This window comes from Giraffa tippelskirchi, chromosome 14, assembly GCF_054371585.1.
Source record: "Giraffa tippelskirchi isolate mGirTip1 chromosome 14, T2T-mGirTip1v1.2.pri, whole genome shotgun sequence".
NCBI classification, from domain to species: domain Eukaryota; kingdom Metazoa; phylum Chordata; class Mammalia; order Artiodactyla; family Giraffidae; genus Giraffa; species Giraffa tippelskirchi.
In genome coordinates, this window is record NC_137288.1 from 12909651 (window position 1) to 12932500 (window position 22850).

At 54.1% G+C, this 22850-nt stretch overlaps 1 long non-coding RNA gene across 2 annotated transcripts in view; it reads right to left on the bottom strand.

The window, feature by feature from the left end:
- Positions 1–14553: 14553 nt before the first annotated feature.
- LOC145534298 (uncharacterized) overlaps positions 14554–22850 on the bottom strand; it is a 28995-nt gene continuing 20698 nt past the window's right edge. For both annotated transcript variants that reach the window (XR_014074436.1, XR_014074437.1), the window contains exons 2-3: positions 18469–18662; positions 14554–17841 (exon numbers count right to left, since the gene is read on the bottom strand). This is a non-coding gene — a long non-coding RNA (uncharacterized LOC145534298). The remainder of the gene's footprint in view (positions 17842–18468; positions 18663–22850) is intronic.

Consider the following 22850-nt stretch of genomic DNA (forward strand, 5'->3'; position numbering starts at 1 on the left):
CTAAAAGAATATGCTAATTATCTCTGTCACAGAACAAAGCCATCAGTTCCATTATGTGTATCAGGATATGACCACAGGCCTGTGAATAAATGTCCACTGTGTATCTCGTCTTATAACACATGAATGATGGGGTTATCGGGATTGTCTTTACCCTTCCTTTGTTTAGGTAAGTCTCAAGGAATTTGGGGTGGTGGGTTCAGACACATACCCCTGAGGTATAAAAGATTTTCACGAATGCTGGTTGGGGTCCTTGGCTAAGAGAAGACTCTGCCTTGGGCCCGCTGGTGTAAGAAACTGCACTCCACTACCTGCATGGTCCTTCTGAGTGAGTTTGTTTCCCAGAACGCGTGGCTACAACAAGAGGACTCGGTGAACATTTCCGACAGAGCTTCCTTGGTGGCTCACACGGTCAAGAGTCTGCCTGCGATGCAGGAGACCCGGGTTCCATCCCCGGGCCAGGAAGGTCTCCTGGAGAAGGGCATGGCAACCCGCTCCAGGACCCGACCCTGACATCTAGAAATCTCCTTGACTGACTCCCCCTGCACCGACTGGTTTCGAATCCGCTCCAGGGATGAACCTGTGTGTTTCCTTGGTTTCCCTACAAGTGCCTCTGAGGAAATACCTGATTGCTTGCACCCCAGGCCTGCTTTCCCAAACCCGTCCATCGACATCACAGCCTCCTGAGAGGAGATATGAGAACTGGTTCACTGAACGGAGGATCTGTGCTCAGAGACTCTTTTCCATGACAGGGAGGCCCGTACTAACTAACCTATTTGGTCCCTCCCTCCTTCCCTCGTTCCTTCCTCCTTTCATTCTGGATTTTCTTTTCTTTTTCTTTCTTTCTTTCATTCTTTCTTTCTCTCTCTCTCTCTCTCTCCCCCTCCCTCCCTCCCTCCCTCTCTGTCTGTCTGTCTTCCTTTCTTTCTTTCTCTCTCTGTCTCTCTCTCTCTCTTTCTTTCCTTCTCTTTCTTTCTCTCTCTCTCTTTCTTTCTCTCCTTCCTTTTTCTCTTTTTCTCTCACGCACACGTGCCTTCTCTCACGGACACGCGCACATGCACGCATTCACACACACACACAGTCACCAGCTCAGCTTTTCATGGGTTCCAGGCAAGTGTCAGAGGAGGGAACGCCTGGGGTCCGGAGTAGGCCGCCGCCCCCACCCCACCCCACGCACGCACCCCTCCGTGCCCTATGGAGTGTTTTGGATTCAAGTGACTTAAGAACCGGCCAGCGCCAGCGGAACGCTCTGCCCCTCCCTCCTTTTCTGTCTCTCTGAAGGCAGGCAGGAAGGAAAAACGCCTCCCACGGAGGAAGATGTCAAGAGATGATGGCTGCTTCGACGCACGTCCGTGATCCTCACATGCATTAGCGGGGTTTCCTGGGTTACGAAAAGGAGGAGACTCCTTTGGCCTGACCCAAGGCGAGTTTGTCCCTCAGCCTCCCTCCCCCCCCCCCCAGGCCCATTCCTCCGCGCGGTGCTGAAGGGGCAGCCTCAAGGTGGAGAAATGGGGGTGGGGTCGGGGCGGATCACCATTCAATCGAGGCAAAGTCCAAAGGCTCTTCCTTGACTGGAAAGCGTTCTGCATTTGAATGAAGCTATCCCACGAGGGGCCCTGCAGGGGGAGCGGGAGGGGGAGGGGGAGGGGGAGGGGAAGGGGAAGGGGGAGGGGGAGGGGAGGGTGGAGGGTGGCGGTGGGGGTGGGGCCCACAGACAATAGCCCCGGCCAGCGGCCGGCCTTGCCTGGCTGAGGAAGCCCTCTGGCGGCGGCGGGGCCACGCCCCCGACTCCTGCAACTCGATCCCTTCAAGGAAACTTCTGCGGTGATTCCTGTCCAGGGGAATCATCAAAGTTGGCCTGTTTCTGAAAAAGGCCTGAGTCACAGCTGTGACAGATTCTCTGGCTCTCTTGACACATGGATTGACCTGCACCCTCCCACCCTGGCAGATCCTTTGGACACGCCTGAAGAGGTCTTTGGCCTCCGTCAGAAAACAAGCCAAGATAGACACACAAATACGTGCTTGTCTAGCCTTGTTGAACAGGCCAAAAATGATGCATGGCCTTGGATTGGAGAGAAATCTGCTCCTCTCACACGCCCGAAGGCAGGAAGTTCTCAGCGGGACAGAACCTGCCTTCACGTCTCAGCGGGACCACCGGGGACGGTCCCCTGGCCCTCACCCGCCCCCAACCCCTAGACCAGCTCCCCCGACTCCTCTCCCCACCCCCCACCACCCCAGCGCCCAGCCACCGAGGGGGGCCCGGGGAGGGATGGAGGTCTCAGCCGCGGTTCTGAGAGGTCACTTGTGAAACCGCCCTAGCTAGGCCGAGACGCCTAGGAGTAATATTGTAAAACATGAAAGAGAACACAAAATGGACTGATGACTCTGAGAGAAGAATTGTAATTGGAGGAAATTTCAGGACTGGCTCTGATATTGCATCCCGGAAAAAGTAAAACTCATACAGAGAGTAGAAAAGTGGTTACTAGGGCTATGGGGAGAGGTTGGTAAAAGGGAACAAATATTCAGCTATAAGATGAATAGAGTCTGAGGATCTCATGTAAAACACGGCAATCTTTTTGACATGTTTTGTATAAATGAAATCTTATGAAGATAAAATCTAAGTAGGAAAGATGGAGGGAAGAAAAAAAAAAGAAGGTGAAATATGTGAGGTGATATGAATTAACTGGATGAGGAATCCTTTCACATCGTAAACACATGAAATCACCACAGTTATATTTCAATTTCTTGCAATTTTATATGTCAATTATACCTCAAAAAAGTTGAAATTTTAAAAAAGATATTACAAGATCTATGAAAAACCGTGAAGATTGTGTCTGGCTTGATAACATTGAGAACGTAGAACTCAGGCGATCCAAAACGTCCCCCTGACTAATAGAGTGTTTGTGTCATCGGTTACTCAATTCTGAATTATCATAGGTTCCAGAATTGTTGGTTGGATGCAAGATTTCAAAGCAGCCACATACTGGAAAACTTAGTTTTAATGAGTTTAGTTCTATTCTCTCAAAGCGGAGAGCTCTATTTAAAGATGATACTTTACGTGGACTTCCTTGATTTTTCCTACGTCGGATCAGAGACGGATGTAGTGAGATATCATGAAGTAATTCCCTGTTTTTCTCTTTATAATTTCCGCGACATGATCCTTCTAGTTAGTAAGAAACATTTGTGTTGCCTTGAAGAGAATTAGATTATTATCATAATAATGGAAAGGGAAAGTAGTAGGTTTATGCTTGGCCCTTTTATATTTAAAATATACCTTTTTGGCTACAGTGTGAGGCATAGGAGATCTAGATCCTGCAATCGAGGAATGAATCTGTGCCCTTTGCAATGGAAGCAAACTGTCTTAATCCCTGGAACCCTAAGGAAGTTCCTCAAAAGAGACGGTTTGCGACTAGGTCAGAAATGATAGTCTTCAAAGGCAATCCCTTTAAGGTCAAAGGAACAAAATTTACTGACTGAAGAAAAGCCTCTGGGTAATACGAATGAGGAGTCTCTGACCTATGAGCAGCCCATCAATACTCCTATTGCCGGCAATAGGAGTAAAGAGGACATCCCATGACACAGAAGGACCTGTCCCAGGAGAGAAGCCCAGGTTCATTCTGCCCGAGAGGAGAAGGCGGGCCGAGCGATGGTCTGGGAAGGGTTTAGAGACTCAGGGTGCGGGCACATGGCTACGCTTGCTGATGAGGGGTCAGATTCCCGATGAGATGAGACGACACGGCTCGCCAGCATGGTGGGGCCGTCAAGAACCCCCTCGAATCTTGCAGACCCTCTGCGACCAATGAGAGAGAGCCAGGCACCACTGCTCAGGGGCACAGCTTCTGCTCTGCTCTTGGCAGGTCCCGGTCACCTGCCACCTTCCTAGGTCTCCAGCAGAGGTAAAGTGAGGCCCAAATGCCGCCTGAGAATCTTTGAGCTCAGAATGGACACTCTCTTTTTTCAGTGGCCTGGAGTGTCATAAGCAATCCAAAGGTGAGCAGAATTAAATGCAAGTAGTCAGAATAGTGGTGAGAACAAAAGGAAATGGCAAGTCATTGTTAACAATCTATTTTGGACTTAAAGTTTTGTGAAGAGAGAGACGGAACCTAGCTTCAGAAGGGGAGGGAGGTCCAGCAAGGTCGAATGAGGCCCACTGGTGGCTGGGGACTCATCTGGAGGAACTTCTCTGAAGAAGGGCCTGGGATCCATCTGAAAGCGGGAGTGAGAACCCAGGCCCGGGAGTGAGTGTCCAGAGCTGGAATGAGAGCTCCTGGGAGACTGACTCGAGCGCGGCTGGTTTCCGGGGCACCCACCTCCCCTTCTCCTCAGCTGATGCCCGCAGGCTGGGTCACGGCCCTTGAGGGAGAAGCCTTGGCAGAAGGTCTCCCCATGGAGGGAGCCCATAGGTGTCTCAGTCTGTCAGTGGCAGTTGCTCGTTTTCTCGGGCTGCCAGCCCATCTGAGCTGTTTCTGTTGGAGGGGAAATCTGCCTGAAGTTATGCCTGAGGCATGAGCTCTCTTATTATCAAATTAGGCGAATATCTGATACATAATGTGAATACCTGGCATACTGCCATGGAATTTCTAAATATCCGTGTGCCGAAAGCTAACTCCATCCCCACGTGTGCGAGCTAATTCAGGTGAACTCGCTCGTGTGGTAGTAGTGGTGAGAGCAGGAGTGGATCGGGAGCGAAAGGACCAGGTGGAATTTCTCGATTCAAATCCATGAATCTCTGAGGACTTCGTGAGCACGTTACACTTTAAGTGTCATTCCTGGCCTGAGAGGGAGCACGAACAGGACTTTTCTGATGGCTTCATGGAGACGTGAGACAGGAGTCGAGATCCACAGTATGCAGCGAGCGGTATCTTTGCTTATAGGCAGATCCAGAAAAAGCTATCAGCTCACTGTTGGTTCTTTCAAAGCACGTAGTAGCTGTGTGGTTGCCCGATAATGTGAGTGCCGTCCACCTAGACTGTACACGCACCTCACGCACCGAGTATCTGTCGGCCTTGTAGATGAGGAGGTGGCTGAGGGGCGTTTGCGCAAGTGACTGGGTTTGAATCTAGACAGCACCCTTTGCTGTGGGCTTGGTGAAGTGCAGGTCCTCAGTACACAGGATTCTCATCCTTCCTGGCCTGTTTCTGGCTCCTCTTCACCATCTGGGTTCCACAAGCCTCATCTTTAGCAGCACCGGTGTGCTCTTACCACAAACCTCCGAACAGCACGTTCTTTCAAGGTGCCTCCTCGTTCTTCACCGCTGGTGCTGGGCTCAGACCGTCCCCTGCCCCACGGCCCTTTCCCGGGCCTTTCCTTTTCACTCTCCCGTGGCTAGAGCTCTGACCCATCCTCCAAGCGCGAGGCCTCTTCTCACTATTTCGCATTCCAGGCAAGCCTACTTATTCTGGGAGTTATTCCCCCTTGATACTTTCTGTCTATAACCAGGACCAGGACCAAGCACACAAATCTCTTTCCACGCAACCCCTTCTTGACGCTCAGCTCTGCCGGGCGTGTTGGTGCTGACTCTCGTACGGATGGTGAGTCGACAGGTGACCGGTGACGGGTGAGCTTTTCATGAACCACGTGGAAAGTATGGTTGGCAAGCCTCTGACACAGATTCCCCCATGGGAAAACATCGTCACCTCCTGAGACAGTCCTGGGAACAAAGTCAACGAACAGAGGATTCAGTGCTTCCGGACACATCGAGTGCTTGTGGCAGACACAACCTGCCCCAGAGCATCCAAGGTCAAGTGTGAGGAAAGGCCTAGGAGTAGCGGGACCGGGGACTGAACAAGTCGGCTCTGCTCCTCTCCCGGCTGCAGTCCAAAGAAACGCCAAACAGGATGCCTCTTTGTTGCCATCGAGTGTCCAGTTCTAAACTTTTGTTAACAATGTATACAATGTTAAGGCGCGGGAGAGCCGGCTTTACTGAAACTTGTGGATCGTGCACTTCTTATCCCTGCTACTGTTTGATACAATTAGAGTTTAAGAGCACCCTGTTTTCCAGGAAAGATACTATATAACGCAAAGGTGCGATTTCTAGTGCCACCTTAATTTCCCCAGTCTCTGGGTACGAGAGCTGAACCAAATGTTGTCTAGTATATTTTCAGGGACATGACAAGCTATTCAGATCCTTCCCGATAGATGTTCTGAAAAAGAACTACTAGCTGCAAGAACTAAATCTCAATTTCAACTCCGGTAGAGGAGAAGCTGCGCTGCTGGCAACAGTTAAGATAAACACTGTATCTTCCCAAGAATAGACTGGGTACCCCCAGCATTTACCTTGAGGCTGCAGCGAGGAAGACTAAGTCTGCCCCTGAACTAGGTCCGTTTCTTTGACTTGAACCTTTATACGTGATTCCTGATATCTTCAGTTTCCGTATGCTGCCTGTAGCCCGAGACGTACAGGGCGCACCCCTCGTCAAGGCTCAGATTTCAAGAGTCTAATACATTTCCATTCAGATACAGATAGCAATCTGCAGAATAGAGAATAATACGTATCTCGTTGGAGCGTTACAGGAATATCATGACATGACACGTGTGGCCCCGCGCGCCCCCAACCACAAGCCCAGATCTCCCGTCTCCCCTCCGAAACCTCCCCCTCCTCCCCCCCATACCCAGCCACCGAGGGGGGCCCGGGGAGGGATGGCGGTCTCAGCCCCGGTTCCGAGAGGTCACTCGTGGAGCCGCCCTAGCTAGGCCGAGACGCCAGATGTGGCTGCCCTGCTGCTTCACGTCCATCTCCGTGAGCCATGCCCCAAAGGCACGTGAAATCATTGAGAGCAAACAGCGCCCCCAGAAAACGCAAAATGATCCTCCTGAACCCCACACGGCCGCCATCTTGGTGGATCCACGTTAGAGGTCGTTGGTAGGTATCCCCACTTGATGCCTGAATAGTACTCACACGGACTCGATTTCTTTTCGCTTTTCCTGGGTGCCCTAGCCAGAGAGATCACGTGGGCCGGAGAGCAAACACAGAACAGAACAGAGCCCCGAACCACAGCCAAGTCGAGGGCGTGCGGAACCGCAGGAACTCACAGAGCCTGTGAGGGGACCCAGATGGGGAAGAAGCGTCCGTGCTCACGTATCTCTGGGGAGGTTGGAAGGGGCGCCCGCCAGCGAGGCAGGTGCCGCGCGAGTGGCCGGAGACGTTTCTCCGTGGGATCTCTCGGGGTGTCGCAGGGTGCCGGGTGCAGGGGCACCCTGGGAGGCCCGGTCCACCGAAAAGCCCGAGAAGTCTTCATGTGGGGCAGGCACGGAATGGTTTCTTGCAGGGCCGGGCGAGGAGAATTCGGGGGCCCATACCTCCAAGCCCCACACGTCTCGAGAGGGTTCCACGTGGCATTCTGAAAGGCCGGGCGACGGAGGGAAGGGGTTCGTGGCTGCGGACAACGCCTGGCTGGAGGAATTCTTTGTCTTTGGCGACGGTTCACCCCGCAGGTCAGGTCATGAGGTTCCTCGACACCTTCCACGGGGCGGATGTTCACAGGAGGAGTGGGGACGGGACGGCGGACTCGCAGGCCACCCTCCTGTCCCCACTGCTCCCCTCCAGAACTGGAGCTCGAATCTAGATGGGCCTCTGACCGCACACATCGCTGGGTTTACGTCGTGCCGGCTTCACCTTCGAGTCTCACAAACTGGCACTCTTGCTGCTTCTAGGAGTGTCCTAGAGAAGAAGACACCGGGTTCCGTACGAGATCAGCTTCTTGGACGCGGCCCTCTGGAGCCCGTGGCTTTGGCTTCAGGGGAAGCACGCTGCCTACGGTATAGCCTGGCCCGGAAGCTCATCCGAGGATTCCTCAGGAGTTCGCGGGCCCCGAGGATTCTGTTTCCGAAAAGCGTTTTCTGGAACCGGGCGACTTGGGGGAACGTGTCACTGGTCTGGAAAATGGAAGGCCGCTGTCAGAGGGTTCAGTGACCTTTACGCTCCCTCCTTTCACTTGAAAGGTGTCTTCTTTTTTCTCCCCACCCCGCCCCCCAACCCCCCGCAACACACACACACCCGACAGCTTGCCTGACCGTTGTTGCTGGGGAGATGAACTCTCAGGAGACGGGAGGCCAAGTCTCTTTCACACCCCGGGGAAGACGATAGGAACGGGTCCCCAGCCGTGCGATGTTTCCGTGTCTCGGCACGGCCGACAGTCTCCTCCTCGTTCTGGGTGCTCCCGTTTCCTCCACCCCCCACCCCCCACCCCATCCCATCCCATCCCATCCCACCCCATCCCATCCCATCCCAAACTAAGGGTTTAGTTTAATGCCAAACTTCTACAAAGAAATAAGCAAATTTTTGTGCAATGTCCAGTGATCTCTTTCTAGGTTGATAGACTGATCAATGCCGTGGTTAATTCCCACAGTAAGTGGATGCCACCCTGTAAATCTTCTTGGCTCATTGCCTGCCACACCCGCTCCATTGCTGGTTAGGAGTAATGTTGTAAAACATGAAAGAGAACACAAAATGGACTGATGACTCTGAGAGAAGAATTGTAATTGGAGGACATTTCAGGACTGGCTCTGATATTGCATCCCGGAAAAAGTAAAACTCATACAGAGAGTGGAAAAGTGGTTACTAGGGCTATGGGGAGAGGTTGGTAAAAGGGAACAAATATTCAGCTATAAGATGAATAGAGTCTGAGGATCTAACGTAAAACACGGCAATCTTTTTGACATGTTTTGTATAAATGAAATCTTATATGAAGATAAAAATCTAAGTAGGAAAGATGGAGGGAAGAAAAAAAAAAAGAAGGTGAAATATGTGAGGTGATATGAATTAACTGGATGAGGAATCCTTTCACATCGTAAACACATGAAATCACCACAGTTATATTTCAATTTCTTGCAATGTTGTATGTCAATTATACCTCAAAAAAGTTGAAATTTTAAAAAAGATATTACAAGATCTATGAAAAACCGTGAGGATTGTGTCTGGCTTGATAACATTGAGAACCTAGAACTCAGGCGATCCAAAACGTCCCCCTGACTAATAGAGTGTTTGTGTCATCGGTTACTCAATTCCGAATTATCATAGGTTCCAGAATTGTTGGTTGGATGCAAGATTTCAAAGCAGCCACATGCTGGAAAACTTAGTTTTAATGAGTTTAGTTCTATTCTCTCAAAGCGGAGAGCTCTATTTAAAGATGATATTTCACGTGGACTTCCTTGATGTTTCGTACGCTGGATCAGAGACGGATATAGTGAGATATCATGAAGTAATTCCCTGTTTTTCTCTTTATAATTTCCGCGACATGATCCTTCTAGTTAGTAAGAAACATTTGTGTTGCCTTGAAGAGAATTAGATTATTATCATAATAATGGAAAGGGAAAGTAGTAGGTTTATGCTTGGCCCTTTTATATTTAAAATATACCTTTTTGGCTAGAGTGTGAGGCACAGGAGATCTAGATCCTGCAATCGAGGAATGAATCTGTGCCCTTTGCAATGGAAGCAAACTGTCTTAATCCCTGGAACCCTAAGGAAGTTCCTCAAAAGAGACGGTTTGCGACTAGGTCAGAAATGATAGTCTTCAAAGGCAATCCCTTTAAGGTCAAAGGAACAAAATTTACTGACTGAAGAGAAGCCTCTGGGTAATACGAATGAGGAGTCTCTGACCTATGAGCAGCCCATCAATACTCCTATTGCCGGCAATAGGAGTAAAGAGGACATCCCATGACACAGAAGGACCTGTCCCAGGAGAGAAGCCCAGGTTCATTCTGCCCGAGAGGAGAAGGCGGGCCGAGCGATGGTCTGGGAAGGGTTTAGAGACTCAGGGTGCGGGCACATGGCTACGCTTGCTGATGAGGGGTCAGATTCCCGATGAGATGAGACGACACGGCTCGCCAGCATGGTGGGGGCGTCAAGAACCCCCTCGAATCTTGCAGACCCTCTGCGACCAATGAGAGAGAGCCAGGCACCACTGCTCAGGGGCACAGCTTCTGCTCTGCTCTTGGCAGGTCCCGGTCACCTGCCACCTTCCTGTCTCCAGCAGAGGTAAAGTGAGGCCCAAATGCCGCCTGAGGATCTTTGAGCTCAGAACGGAAACTCTTTTTTTCGGTGGCCTGGAGTGTCATAAGCAATCCGAAGGTGAGCGGAATTAAATGCAAGTAGTCAGAATAATGGTGAGAACAAAAGGAAACGGCAAGTCACTGTTAACAATCTATTTTGGACGTAAAGTTTTGTGAAGAGAGAGACGGAACCTAGCTTCAGAAGGGGAGGGAGGTCCCGCAAGGTCGAATGAGGCCCACTGGTGGCTGGGGACTCATCTGGAGGAACTTCTCTGAAGAAGGGCCTGGGATCCATCTGAAAGCGGGAGTGGGAACCCAGGCCCGGGAGTGAGCGTCCAGAGCTGGAATGAGAGCTCCTGGGAGACTGACTCGAGCGCGGCTGGTTTCCGGGGCACCCACCTCCCCTTCTCCTCAGCTGATGCCCGCAGGCTGGGTCACGGCCCTTGAGGGAGAAGCCTTGGCAGAAGGTCTCCCCGCGGAGGGAGCCCATGGGTGTCTCAGTCTGTCAGTGGCAGTTGCTCGTTTTCTCGGGCTGCCAGCCCATCTGAGCTGTTTCTGTTGGAGGGGAAATCTGCCTGAAGTTACGCCTGAGGCCTGAGCTCTCTTATTATCAAATTAGGCGAATATCCGATACATAATGTGAATACCTGGCCTACTGCCATGGAATTTCTAAATATCCGTGTGCCGAAAGCTAACTCCGTCCCCACGTGTGCAAGCTAATTCAGGGGAACTCGCTCGTGTCTGACCCGTGTGGTAGTAGTGGTGAGAGCAGGAGTGGATCGGGAGCGAAAGGACCAGGTGGAATTTCTCGATTCAAATCCATGAATCTCTGAGGACTTCGTGAGCACGTTACACTTTAAGTGTCATTCCTGGCCTGAGAGGGAGCACGAACAGGACTTTTCTGACGGCTTCATGGAGACGTGAGACAGGAGTCGAGATCCACAGTATGCAGCGAGCGGTATCTTTGCTTATAGGCAGATCCAGAAAAAGCTATCAGCTCACTGTTGGTTCTTTCAAAGCACGTAGTAGCTGTGTGGTTGCCCGATAATGTGAGTGCCGTCCACCTAGACTGTACACGCACCTCACGCACCGAGTATCTGTCGGCCTTGTAGATGAGGAGGTGGCTGAGGGGCGTTTGCGCAAGTGACTGGGTTTGAATCTAGACAGCACCCTTTGCTGTGGGCTTGGTGAAGTGCAGGTCCTCAGTACACAGGATTCTCATCCTTCCTGGCCTGTTTCTGGCTCCTCTTCACCATCTGGGTTCCACAAGCCTCATCTTTAGCAGCACCGGTGTGCTCTTACCACAAACCTCCGAACAGCACGTTCTTTCAAGGTGCCTCCTCGTCCTTCACCGCTGGTGCTGGGCTCAGACCGTCCCCTGCCCCACGGCCCTTTCCCGGGCCTTTCCTTTTCACTCTCCCGTGGCTAGAGCTCTGACCCATCCTCCAAGCGCGAGGCCTCTTCTCACTATTTCGCATTCCAGGCAAGCCTACTTATTCTGGGAGTTATTCCCCCTTGATACTTTCTGTCTATAACCAGGACCAGGACCAAGCACACAAATCTCTTTCCACGCAACCCCTTCTTGACGCTCAGCTCTGCCGGGCGTGTTGGTGCTGACTCTCGTACGGATGGTGAGTCGACAGGTGACCGGTGACGGGTGAGCTTTTCATGAACCACGTGGAAAGTATGGTTGGCAAGCCTCTGACACAGATTCCCCCATGGGAAAACATCGTCACCTCCTGAGACAGTCCTGGGAACAAAGTCAACGAACAGAGGATTCAGTGCTTCCGGACACATCGAGTGCTTGTGGCAGACACAACCTGCCCCAGAGCATCCAAGGTCAAGTGTGAGGAAAGGCCTAGGAGTAGCGGGACCGGGGACTGAACAAGTCGGCTCTGCTCCTCTCCCGGCTGCAGTCCAAAGAAACGCCAAACAGGATGCCTCTTTGTTGCCATCGAGTGTCCAGTTCTAAACTTTTGTTAACAATGTATACAATGTTAAGGCGCGGGAGAGCCGGCTTTACTGAAACTTGTGGATCGTGCACTTCTTATCCCTGCTACTGTTTGATACAATTAGAGTTTAAGAGCACCCTGTTTTCCAGGAAAGATACTATATAACGCAAAGGTGCGATTTCTAGTGCCCCCTTAATTTCCCCAGTCTCTGGGTACGAGAGCTGAACCAAATGTTGTCTAGTATATTTTCAGGGACATGACAAGCTATTCAGATCCTTCCCGATAGATGTTCTGAAAAAGAACTACTAGCTGCAAGAACTAAATCTCAATTTCAACTCCGGTAGAGGAGAAGCTGCGCTGCTGGCAACAGTTAAGATAAACACTGTATCTTCCCAAGAATAGACTGGGTACCCCCAGCATTTACCTTGAGGCTGCAGCGAGGAAGACTAAGTCTGCCACTGAACTAGGTCCGTTTCTTTGACTTGAACCTTTATACGTGATTCCTGATATCTTCAGTTTCCGTATGCTGCCTGTAGCCCGAGACGTACAGGGCGCACCCCTCGTCAAGGCTCAGATTTCAAGAGTCTAATACATTTCCATTCAGATACAGATAGCAATCTGCAGAATAGAGAATAATACGTATCTCGTTGGAGCGTTACAGGAATATCATGACAGGACACGTGTGGCCCCGCGCGCCCCCAACCACAAGCCCAGATCTCCCGTCTCCCCTCCGAAACCTCCCCCTCCTCCCCCCCATACCCAGCCACCGAGGGGGGCCCGGGGAGGGATGGCGGTCTCAGCCCCGGTTCCGAGAGGTCACTCGTGGAGCCGCCCTAGCTAGGCCGAGACGCCAGATGTGGCTGCCCTGCTGCTTCACGTCCATCTCCGTGAGCCATGCCCAAAAGGCACGTGAAATCATTGAGAGCAAACAGCGCCCCCAGAAAACGCAAAATGATCCTCCTGAACCCCACACGGCCGCCATCTTGGTGGATCCACGTTAGAGGTCGTTGGTAGGTATCCCCACTTGATGCCTGAATAGTACTCACACGGACTCGATTTCTTTTCGCTTTTCCTGGGTGCCCTAGCCAGAGAGATCACGTGGGCCGGAGAGCAAACACAGAACAGAACAGAGCCCCGAACCACAGCCAAGTCGAGGGCGTGCGGAACCGCAGGAACTCACAGAGCCTGTGAGGGGACCCAGATGGGGAAGAAGCGTCCGTGCTCACGTATCTCTGGGGAGGTTGGAAGGGGCGCCCGCCAGCGAGGCAGGTGCCGCGCGAGTGGCCGGAGACGTTTCTCCGTGGGATCTCTCGGGGTGTCGCAGGGTGCCGGGTGCAGGGGCACCCTGGGAGGCCCGGTCCACCGAAAAGCCCGAGAAGTCTTCATGTGGGGCAGGCACGGAATGGTTTCTTGCAGGGCCGGGCGAGGAGAATTCGGGGGCCCATACCTCCAAGCCCCACACGTCTCGAGAGGGTTCCACGTGGCATTCTGAAAGGCCGGGCGACGGAGGGAAGGGGTTCGTGGCTGCGGACAACGCCTGGCTGGAGGAATTCTTTGTCTTTGGCGACGGTTCACCCCGCAGGTCAGGTCATGAGGTTCCTCGACACCTTCCACGGGGCGGATGTTCACAGGAGGAGTGGGGACGGGACGGCGGACTCGCAGGCGACCCTCCTGTCCCCACTGCTCCCCTCCCTCCAGCACTGGAGTTCGAATCTAGATGGGCCTCTGACCGCACACATCGCTGGGTTTACATCGTGCCGGCTTCACCTTCGATTCTCACAAACTGGCACTCTTGCTGCTGCTAGAAGTGTCCTAGAGAAGAAGACATCGGGTTCCGTACCAGATCAGCTTCTTGGACGTGGCCCTCTGGAGCCCGTGGCTTTGGCTTCAGGGGAAGCGCGCTGCCTACGGTATAGCCTGGCCCGGAAGCTCATCCGAGGATTCCTAAGGAGTTCGCGGGCCCCGAGGATTCTGTTTCCGAAAAGCGTTTTCTGGAACCGGGCGACTTGGGAGAACGTGTCACTGGTGTGGAAAATGGAAGGCCGCTGTCAGAGGGTTCAGTGACCTTTACGCTCCCTCCTTTCACTTGAAAGGCGTCTTCTTTTTTCTCCCCACCCCGCCCCCCAACCCCCCAACCCCCCGCAGCACACACACACCCGACAGCTTGCCTGACCGTTGTTGCTGGGGAGATGAAATCCCAGGAGACGGGAGGCCAAGTCTCTCTCACACCCCGGGGCAAACGATAGGAACGGGTCCCCAGCCGTGTGATGTCTCCGTGTCTCAGCACGGCCGACAGTCTCCTCCTCTTTCTAGGTGCTCCCGTTTCCTCCACCCCCCACCCCCCCACCCCACCCCACCCCACCCCACCCCACCCCATCCCATCCCAAACTAAGGGTTTAGTTTAATGCCAAACTTCTACAAAGAAATAAGCAAATTTTTGTGCAATGTCCAGTTATCTCTTTCTAGGTTGATAGACTGATCAATGCCATGGTTAATTCCCACAGTAAGTGGATGCCACCCTGTAAATCTTCTTGGCTCATTGCCTGCCACACCTGCTCCATTGCTGGTTAGGAGTAATTTTGTAAAACATGAAAGATAACACAAAATGGACTGATGACTCTGAGAGAAGAATTGTAATTGGAGGAAATTTCAGGACTGGCTCTGACAGTGCCTCCCGGAAAAAGTAAAACTCATACAGAGAGTAGAAAAGTGGTTACTAGGGCTATGGGGAGAGGTTGGTAAAAGGGAACAAATGTTCAGCTATAAGATGAATAGAGTCTGAGGATCTAATGTAAAACACGGCAATCTTTTTGACATGTTTTGTATAAATGAAATCTTATGAAGATAAAATCTAAGTGGGAAAGATGGAGGGAAGAAAAAAAAAAGAAGGTGAAATATGTGAGGTGATATGAATTAACTGGATGAGGAATCCTTTCACATCGTAAACACGTGAAATCACCACAGTCATATTTCAATTTCTTGCAATTTTATATGTCAATTGTACCTCAAAAAAGTTGAAATTTTAAAAAAGATATTACAGGATCTATGAAAAACCGTGAAGATTGTGTCTGGCTTGATAACATTGAGAACCTAGAACTCAGGCGATCCAAAACGTCCCCCTGACTAGTAGAGTGTTTGTGTCATCGGTTACTCAATTCTGAATTATCATAGGTTCCAGAATTGTCGGTTGGATGCAAGATTTCAAAGCAGCCACATACTGGAAAACTTAGTTTTAATGAGTTTAGTTCTATTCTCTCAAAGTGGAGAGCTCTATTTAAAGATGATACTTTACGTGGACTTCCTTGATTTTTCGTACGTTGGATCAGAGACGGATGTAGTGAGATACCATGAAGTAATTCCCTGTTTTTCTCTTTATAATTTCCGCGACATGATCCTTCTAGTTAGTAAGAAACATTTGTGTTGCCTTGAAGAGAACTAGATTATTATCATAATAATGGAAAGGGAAAGTAGTAGGTTTATGCTTGGCCCTCTTATATTTAAAATATACCTTTTTGGCTACAGTGTGAGGCACGGGAGATCTAGATCCTGCAATCGAGGAAAGAATCTGTGCCCTTTGCAATGGAAGCAAACTGTCTTAATCCCTGGAACCCTAAGGAAGTTCCTCAAAAGAGACGGTTTGCGACTAGGTCAGAAATGATAGTCTTCAAAGGCAATGCAATCCCTTTGACTTCAAAGGAACAAAATTTACTGACTGAAGAAAAGCCTCTGGGTAATACGAATGAGGAGTCTCTGACCTATGAGCAGCACATCAATACTCCTGTTGCCGGCAATAGGAGTAAAGAGGACATCCCATGACACAGAATGACCTGTCCCAGGAGAGAAGCCCAGGTTCATTCTGCCTGAGAGGAGAAGGCGGGCCGAGTGATGGTCTGGGAAGGGTTTAGAGACTCAGGGTGAGGGCACATGGCTACGCTTGCCGATGCGGGGTCAGATTCCCGATGAGATGAGACGACACGGCTCACCAGCATGGTGGGGCCGTCAGGAACCCCCTCGAATCTTGCAGACCCTCTGCGACCAATGAGAGAGAGCCAGGCACCACTGCTCAGGGGCACAGCTTCTGCTCTGCTCTTGGCAGGTCCCGGTCACCTGCCACCTTCCTGTCTCCAGCAGAGGTAAAGTGAGGCCCAAATGCCTCCTGAGGATCTTTGAGCCCAGAACAGAAACTCTCTTTTTTTCGGTGGCCTGGAGTGTCACAAGCAATCCGAAGGTGAGCGGAATTAAATGCAAGTAGTCAGAATAATGGTGAGAACAAAAGGAAATGGCAAGTCATTGTTAACAATCCATCTTGGACTTAAAGTTTTGTGAAGAGAGAGACGGAACCTAGCTTCAGAAGGGGAGGGAGGTCCCGCAAGGTCGAATGAGGCCCACTGGTGGCTGGGGACTCATCTGGAGGAACTTCTCTGAAGAAGGGCCTGGGATCCATCTGAAAGCGGGAGTGAGAACCCGGGCCCGGGAGTGAGCGTCCAGAGCTGGAACGAGAGCTCCTGGGAGACTGACTCGAGCGCGGCTGGTTTCCGGGGCACCCACCTCCCCTTCTCCTCAGCTGATGCCCGCAGGCTGGGTAACGGCCCTTGAGGGAGAAGCCTTGGCAGAAGGTCTCCCCATGGAGGGAGCCCACAGGTGTCTCAGTCTGTTAGTGGCAGTTGCTCGTTCTCTCGGGCTGCCAGCCCATCTGAGCTGTTTCCGTTGGAGGGAAAATCGGCCTGAAGTTATGCCTGAGGCCCGGGCTCTCTTATTATCAAATTAGGCGAATATCCGATACATAATGTGAATACCTGGCCTACTGCCATGGAATTTCTAAATATCCGTGTGCCGAAAGCTAACTCCACCCCCACGTGTGCAAGCTAATTCAGGGGAACTCGCTCGTGTCTGACCCGTGTGGTAGTAGTGGTGAGAGCAGGAGTGGATCGGGAGCGAAAGGACCAGGTGGAATTTCTCGATTCAAATCCATGAATCTCTGAGGACTTCGTGAGCACGTTACACTTGAAGTGTCATTCCTGGCCTGAGAGGGAGCACGAACAGTACTTTTCTGACGGCTTCATGGAGACGTGAGACAGGAGTCGAGATCCACAGTATGCAGCGAGCGGTATCTTTGCTTATAGGCAGATCCAGAAAAAGCTATCAGCTCACTCTTGGTTCTTTCAAAGCATGTATTAGCTGTGTGGTTGCCTGATATGTGAGTGCCGTCCACCTAGACTGTACGTACACGCACCTCACGCACCGAGTATCTGTCGGCCTTGTAGATGAGGAGGTGGCTGAGCGGCGTTTGCGCAAGTGACTGGGTTTGAATCTAGACAGCACCCTTTGCTGTGGGCTTGGTGAAGTGCAGGTCCTCAGTACACGGGATTCTCATCCTTCCTGGCCTGTTTCTGGCTCCTCCTTACTATCTGGGTTCCACAAGCCTCATCTTTAGCAGCACCGGTGTGCTCTTACCACAAACCTCCGAACAGCACGTTCTTTCAAGGTGCCTCCTCGTCCTTCACCGCTGGTGCTGGGCTCAGACCGTCCCCTGCCCCACGGCCCTTTCCCGGGCCTTTCCTTTTCACTCTCCCGTGGCTAAAGCTCTGACCCGTCCTCCAAGCGCGAGGCCTCTTCTCACTATTTCGCATTCCAGGCAAGCCTACTTATTCTGGGAGTTATTCCCCCTTGATACTTTCTGTCTATAACCAGGACCAGGACCAAGCATACAAATCTCTTTCCACGCAACCCCTTCTTGACGCTCAGCTCTGCCGGGCGTGTTGGTGCTGACTCTCGTACGGATGGTGAGTTGACAGGTGACCGGCGACGGGCGAGCTTTTCATGAACCACGTGGAAAGTATGGTTGGCAAGCCTCTGACACAGATTCCCCCATGGGAAAACATCGTCACCTCCTGAGACAGTCCTGGGAACAAAGTCAATGAACAGAGGATTCAGTGCTTCCGGACACATCGAGTGCTTGTTGCAGACACAACCTGCCCCCAGAGCATCCAAGATCAAGTGTGAGGAAAGGCCTAGGAGTAGCGGGACCGGGGACTGAACAAGTCGGCTCTGCTCCTCTCCCGGCTGCAGTCCGAAGAAACGCCAAACAGGATGCCTCTTTGTTGCCATCAAGTGTCCAGTTCTAAACTTTTGTTAACAATGTATATAATGTTAAGGAGCGGGAGAGCCAGCTTTACTGAAACTTGTGGATCATGCACTTCTTATCCCTGCTACTGTTTGATACAATTAGAGTTTCAGAGCAGCCTGTTTTCCAGCAAAGATACTATATAACCCAAAGGTGCGATTTCTAGTGCCACCTTAATTTCCCCAGTCTCTGGGTACGAGAACTGAACCAAATGTTCTCTAGTATACTTTCAGGGACATGACAAGCTATTCGGATCCTTCCTGATAGATGTTCTGAAAAAGAACTACTAGCTGCAAGAACTAAATCTCAATTTCACCTCCGGCAGAGGAGAAGCTGCGTTGCTGGCAACAGTTAAAATAAACACTGTATCTTCCCAAGAATAGACTGGGTACCCCCAGCGTTTACCTTGAGGCTGCAGCGAGGAAGACTAAGTCTGCCCCTGAACTAGGTCCGTTTCTTTGACTTTAACCTTTATACGTGATTCCTGATATCTTCAGTTTCCGTATGCTGCCTGTAGCCCGAGACGTACAGGGCGCACCCCTCGTCAAGGCTCGGATTTCAAGAGTCTAATACATTTCCATTCAGGTACAGATAGCCATCTGCAGAATAGAGAATAATATTTATCTCGTTGGAGCGCTGCAGGAATATCATGACAGGACACGTGTGGCCCCGCGCGCCCCCAACCACAAGCCCAGATCTCCCGTCTCCCCTCCGAAACCTCCCCCTCCCCCCCCCACACCCAGCCACCGAGGGGGGCCCGGGGAGGGATGGCGGTCTCAGCCCCGGTTCCGAGAGGTCACTCGTGGAGCCGCCCTAGCTAGGCCGAGACGCCAGATGTGGCTGCCCTGCTGCTTCACGTCCCATCTCCGTGAGCCATGCCCAAAAGGCACGTGAAATCATTGAGAGCAAATAGCGCCCCCAGAAAACGCAAAATGATCCTCCTGAACCCCACACGGCCGCCATCTTGGTGGATCCACGTTAGAGGTCATTGGTAGGTATCCCCACTTGATGCCTGAATAGTACTCACACGGACTCGATTTCTTTTCGCTTTTCCTGGGTGCCCTAGCCAGAGAGATCACGTGGGCCGGAGAGCAAACACAGAACAGAACAGAGCCCCGAACCACAGCCAAGTCGAGGGCGTGCGGAACCGCAGGAACTCACAGAGCCTGTGAGGGGACCCAGATGGGGAAGAAGCGTCCGTGCTCACGTATCTCTGGGGAGGTTGGAAGGGGCGCCCGCCAGCGAGGCAGATGCCGCGCGAGTGGCCGGAGACGTTTCTCCGTGGGATCTCTCGGGATGTCGCAGGGTGCCGGGTGCAGGGGCACCCTGGGAGGCCCGGTCCACCGAAAAGCCCGAGAAGTCTTCATGTGGGGCAGGCCCGGGATGGTTTCTTGCAGGGCCGGGCGAGGAGAATTCGGGGGCCCATACCTCCAAGCCCCACACGTCTCGAGAGGGCTCCACGTGGCATTCTGAAAGGCCGGGCGACGGAGGGAAGGGGTTCGTGGCTGCGGACGACGCCTGGCTGGAGGAATTCTTTGTCTTTGGCGACGGTTCACCCCGTAGGTCAGGTCATGAGGTTCCTCGACACCTTCCACGGGGCGGATGTTCACACGGGGAGTGGGGACAGGACGGCGGACTCGCAGGCCACCCTCCTGTCCCCACTGCTCCCCTCCCTCCAGCACTGGAGTTCGAATCTAGATGGGCCTCTGACCGCTCACATCGCTGGGTTTACATCGTGCCGGCTTCACCTTCGATTCTCACAAACTGGCACTCTTGCTGCTGCTAGAAGTGTCCTAGAGAAGAAGACATCGGGTTCCGTACCAGATCAGCTTCTTGGACGTGGCCCTCTGGAGCCCGTGGCTTTGGCTTCAGGGGAAGCGCGCTGCCTACGGTATAGCCTGGCCCGGAAGCTCATCCGAGGATTCCTAAGGAGTTCGCGGGCCCCGAGGATTCTGTTTCCGAAAAGCGTTTTCTGGAACCGGGCGACTTGGGAGAACGTGTCACTGGTGTGGAAAATGGAAGGCCGCTGTCAGAGGGTTCAGTGACCTTTACGCTCCCTCCTTTCACTTGAAAGGCGTCTTCTTTTTTCTCCCCACCCCGCCCCCCAACCCCCCAACCCCCCGCAGCACACACACACCCGACAGCTTGCCTGACCGTTGTTGCTGGGGAGATGAAATCCCAGGAGACGGGAGGCCAAGTCTCTCTCACACCCCGGGGCAAACGATAGGAACGGGTCCCCAGCCGTGTGATGTCTCCGTGTCTCAGCACGGCCGACAGTCTCCTCCTCTTTCTAGGTGCTCCCGTTTCCTCCACCCCCCACCCCCCACCCCCACCCCCCCCCCCGCCACCGACCCCCGCCCCCAGCAGCCCTGCCACCCCACCCCAGACCCGACCGCCCGGCCCGGCCGCCCGGCCGCCTTTCCTTTCCGGTGTTTGTGGCCAGTTATTTTGAAATCCATGTTCTCCTGACCTCAAGCGCACTTTCCCCGCCCACCGGCGCATGCTTGTGTTTGTTGTCGTTGGACTTGATCACGGTCTCGACACAGGTTGACTTTCGTTTTCTCTTGTTGGGGGTCCGAGTGTCTCCTTCTTTTCCTTTCTTGCTCCTGGGCTTGCGTGTCTGTGTCTGTGTCTGCTTTCGAGAAGTCCTGCTTTGTTCTCCGAGCAGCGCTTGCCTGGTTTCGCTTTGCCGGTCGGTCCCTCCCTCCCTGCCTCCCTCCCTTCTCTCTCTCCCTCCCTCCCTCCTTCGGGGGAGGGGGCCCGGGGGAGCCCGGGATGTCACTGGTGCCCCTCTCTCGGCCGTCCCCGCCCCGAGCCCCGCCGCCCGCCGGCGTCTCCGTGGAATGTCCGCCCACCAGCCTGGAATCGCGTGGGTGGGGGGGGGAGCGCGTCTCCTTCGTGGCAGCCTCCTGGGGAGCTATTTCCCAGCTCCTCTCCCTTCCTCTGCGGCCGGGGTCGCGTCGCGTCGCGTCTCTCGGAGGCGGCGGCTCCGAGCCGAGCTCGGGCGTTTGGGCGGCCGGCGCTGTGGCGTCCTCGGCGGCCGGCGACAGCGACCCGTCCTCGGGACATTGGAGCCGGTTGTCAGGAGCCACCTGGCGGCCGCTTTTATAGTGTCCCTCCCCTCTGGAGCTTCGGCGACCTTCAGGAGGGTTGTGACTCAGCCGCCGGGCCCGAGGGCACAGCTCTCAGAGACCGGCTCTGCTGGCAGCGACAGTGGCGGTGGCGCCGAGGCCTAGGGACGTCCTGCTGTCGCCGGAGATTGGTTCTCTAGGTTTCTGAGGAGGGTGGCCGTCGCGGCGGCGGCGGCGCTCCAGAGCCGGGCTCTGGGGTGGCCTGACCGGGCCTCCCTCAGGAGGGTTTGCTTTTCGCCCTCAGGAGGGTTTGCCTTCTTCTGCCAGGAGGGTTGGCTCCCGCCCTCAAAAAGGGTTTGCTGTTCGCCTTTTCAGAAGGGTTTGCGTCTCCCTTCAGGAGGTTTTTGCTTTCCCGCCCTTTCAGGAGGGTTTGCCACCCCCGGAGGGTTTGCTTTCTCACCCCTCCCCAACTCCCTGAATCACGGCCAGGAGGTCAGGGACCGGCTCGAGCCGTCCTGGGTGCCCCGGACAGGACGGTCTGGGGCCCCGGGCGTGGTCCCTCGTTGGGGCCCGCTCGTCTCGTGGGAGGCGCCTCGCCGGCGGGTCTCTCTTCGTTTTTCTCTTTGGCAACTCGAAGCCAAACCCCCGCTCGGAGACTCGGACGGACGGACGGGTACACCTACCCGTGCGGGCGAAGGGGGAGGGCGTCCCCGGCCAGCTCCCTCCCCCTTGGCGTCTGCGCCCCCACTTCGCCCACCGGGCGCCCCCTTCGCCCCCCTCCCCCCCCCCAGTCGACCAGATGACCCCCGACAGCTCCGGGCCTGGTGTTTCTGGGGTAGTGCTGGGGACAGGTGGCGGTGCCAAGGTGCCAAGGTCCCTCCCTGCCAGTCGTGGGTGGGCCCCGCTGTCGGGCGCTGTCATTTTGTCGCCCGAAATGGGCCTTTTCTGCCACCAGGTAAGTGCCGACACGGTCTCTCTCGGCGTCTGCCGCCGAGGACTTTGGGCCTCTGGACGCACGCGGGGCTCTGGGCCTTTGGGCCGCCGGCCTGGGCCTGTGCGTCGGCTCCCGCGTGGCGTGTCTGGCAGACCCGACCCGTGGCGCCACCTCCGGTCTCTGGGCGACCCGAGGGCGGCGGGGCGAGGCGCCGTGGGTCTTCTACCCTGTGTGACCCCCGCTGCGGGCGCCCGGTGGTGGCCGGGACGACCCCCGCTCTGTAGGCTCCGTGCCCCGTGTCAGGCAGCTCCTCCTCCTGGGGTCGTCGGCGGCTGTCGCCTGAGGTGAGGTGAGGTGAGGTGTGGCGGGGGGAGGCGGCCGGTGAGGCTTAAAGCGGGCCCCTCCGGCGACTGCCCTCACCGTGCCTTCCCCCCTCCCCCTCGGCTCAACGGATCGATGTGGTGTGGTCGTGCTCTCCCGGGCCGGGCCTAAGCCGTGCCGGACGAGGGACGGGCGTTCCTGGTGAACGTGTGCGGTCTTCTCGGTCTGTCCACGGGGCCCCTCGCCTGCCTTTCCCCCTGCCCGTCGGGGAGGGTGAGGAAGGCGGGAGGGTGGGTGCGGCCTCCGGCCCTGACTCTCGGTCTCCTGCCCGCCCCCCCTCCACGGGGCGTCAGTGAGGCCGTCGGTCTTCGGACACAGCGGACGCTCTCGCTTCGCCTTCTCGGCGCGTGTCCCGCGAGCGGCCCTCCCCGCGGTGGGGAGGGCTGTGCCCGCCGCTGCGC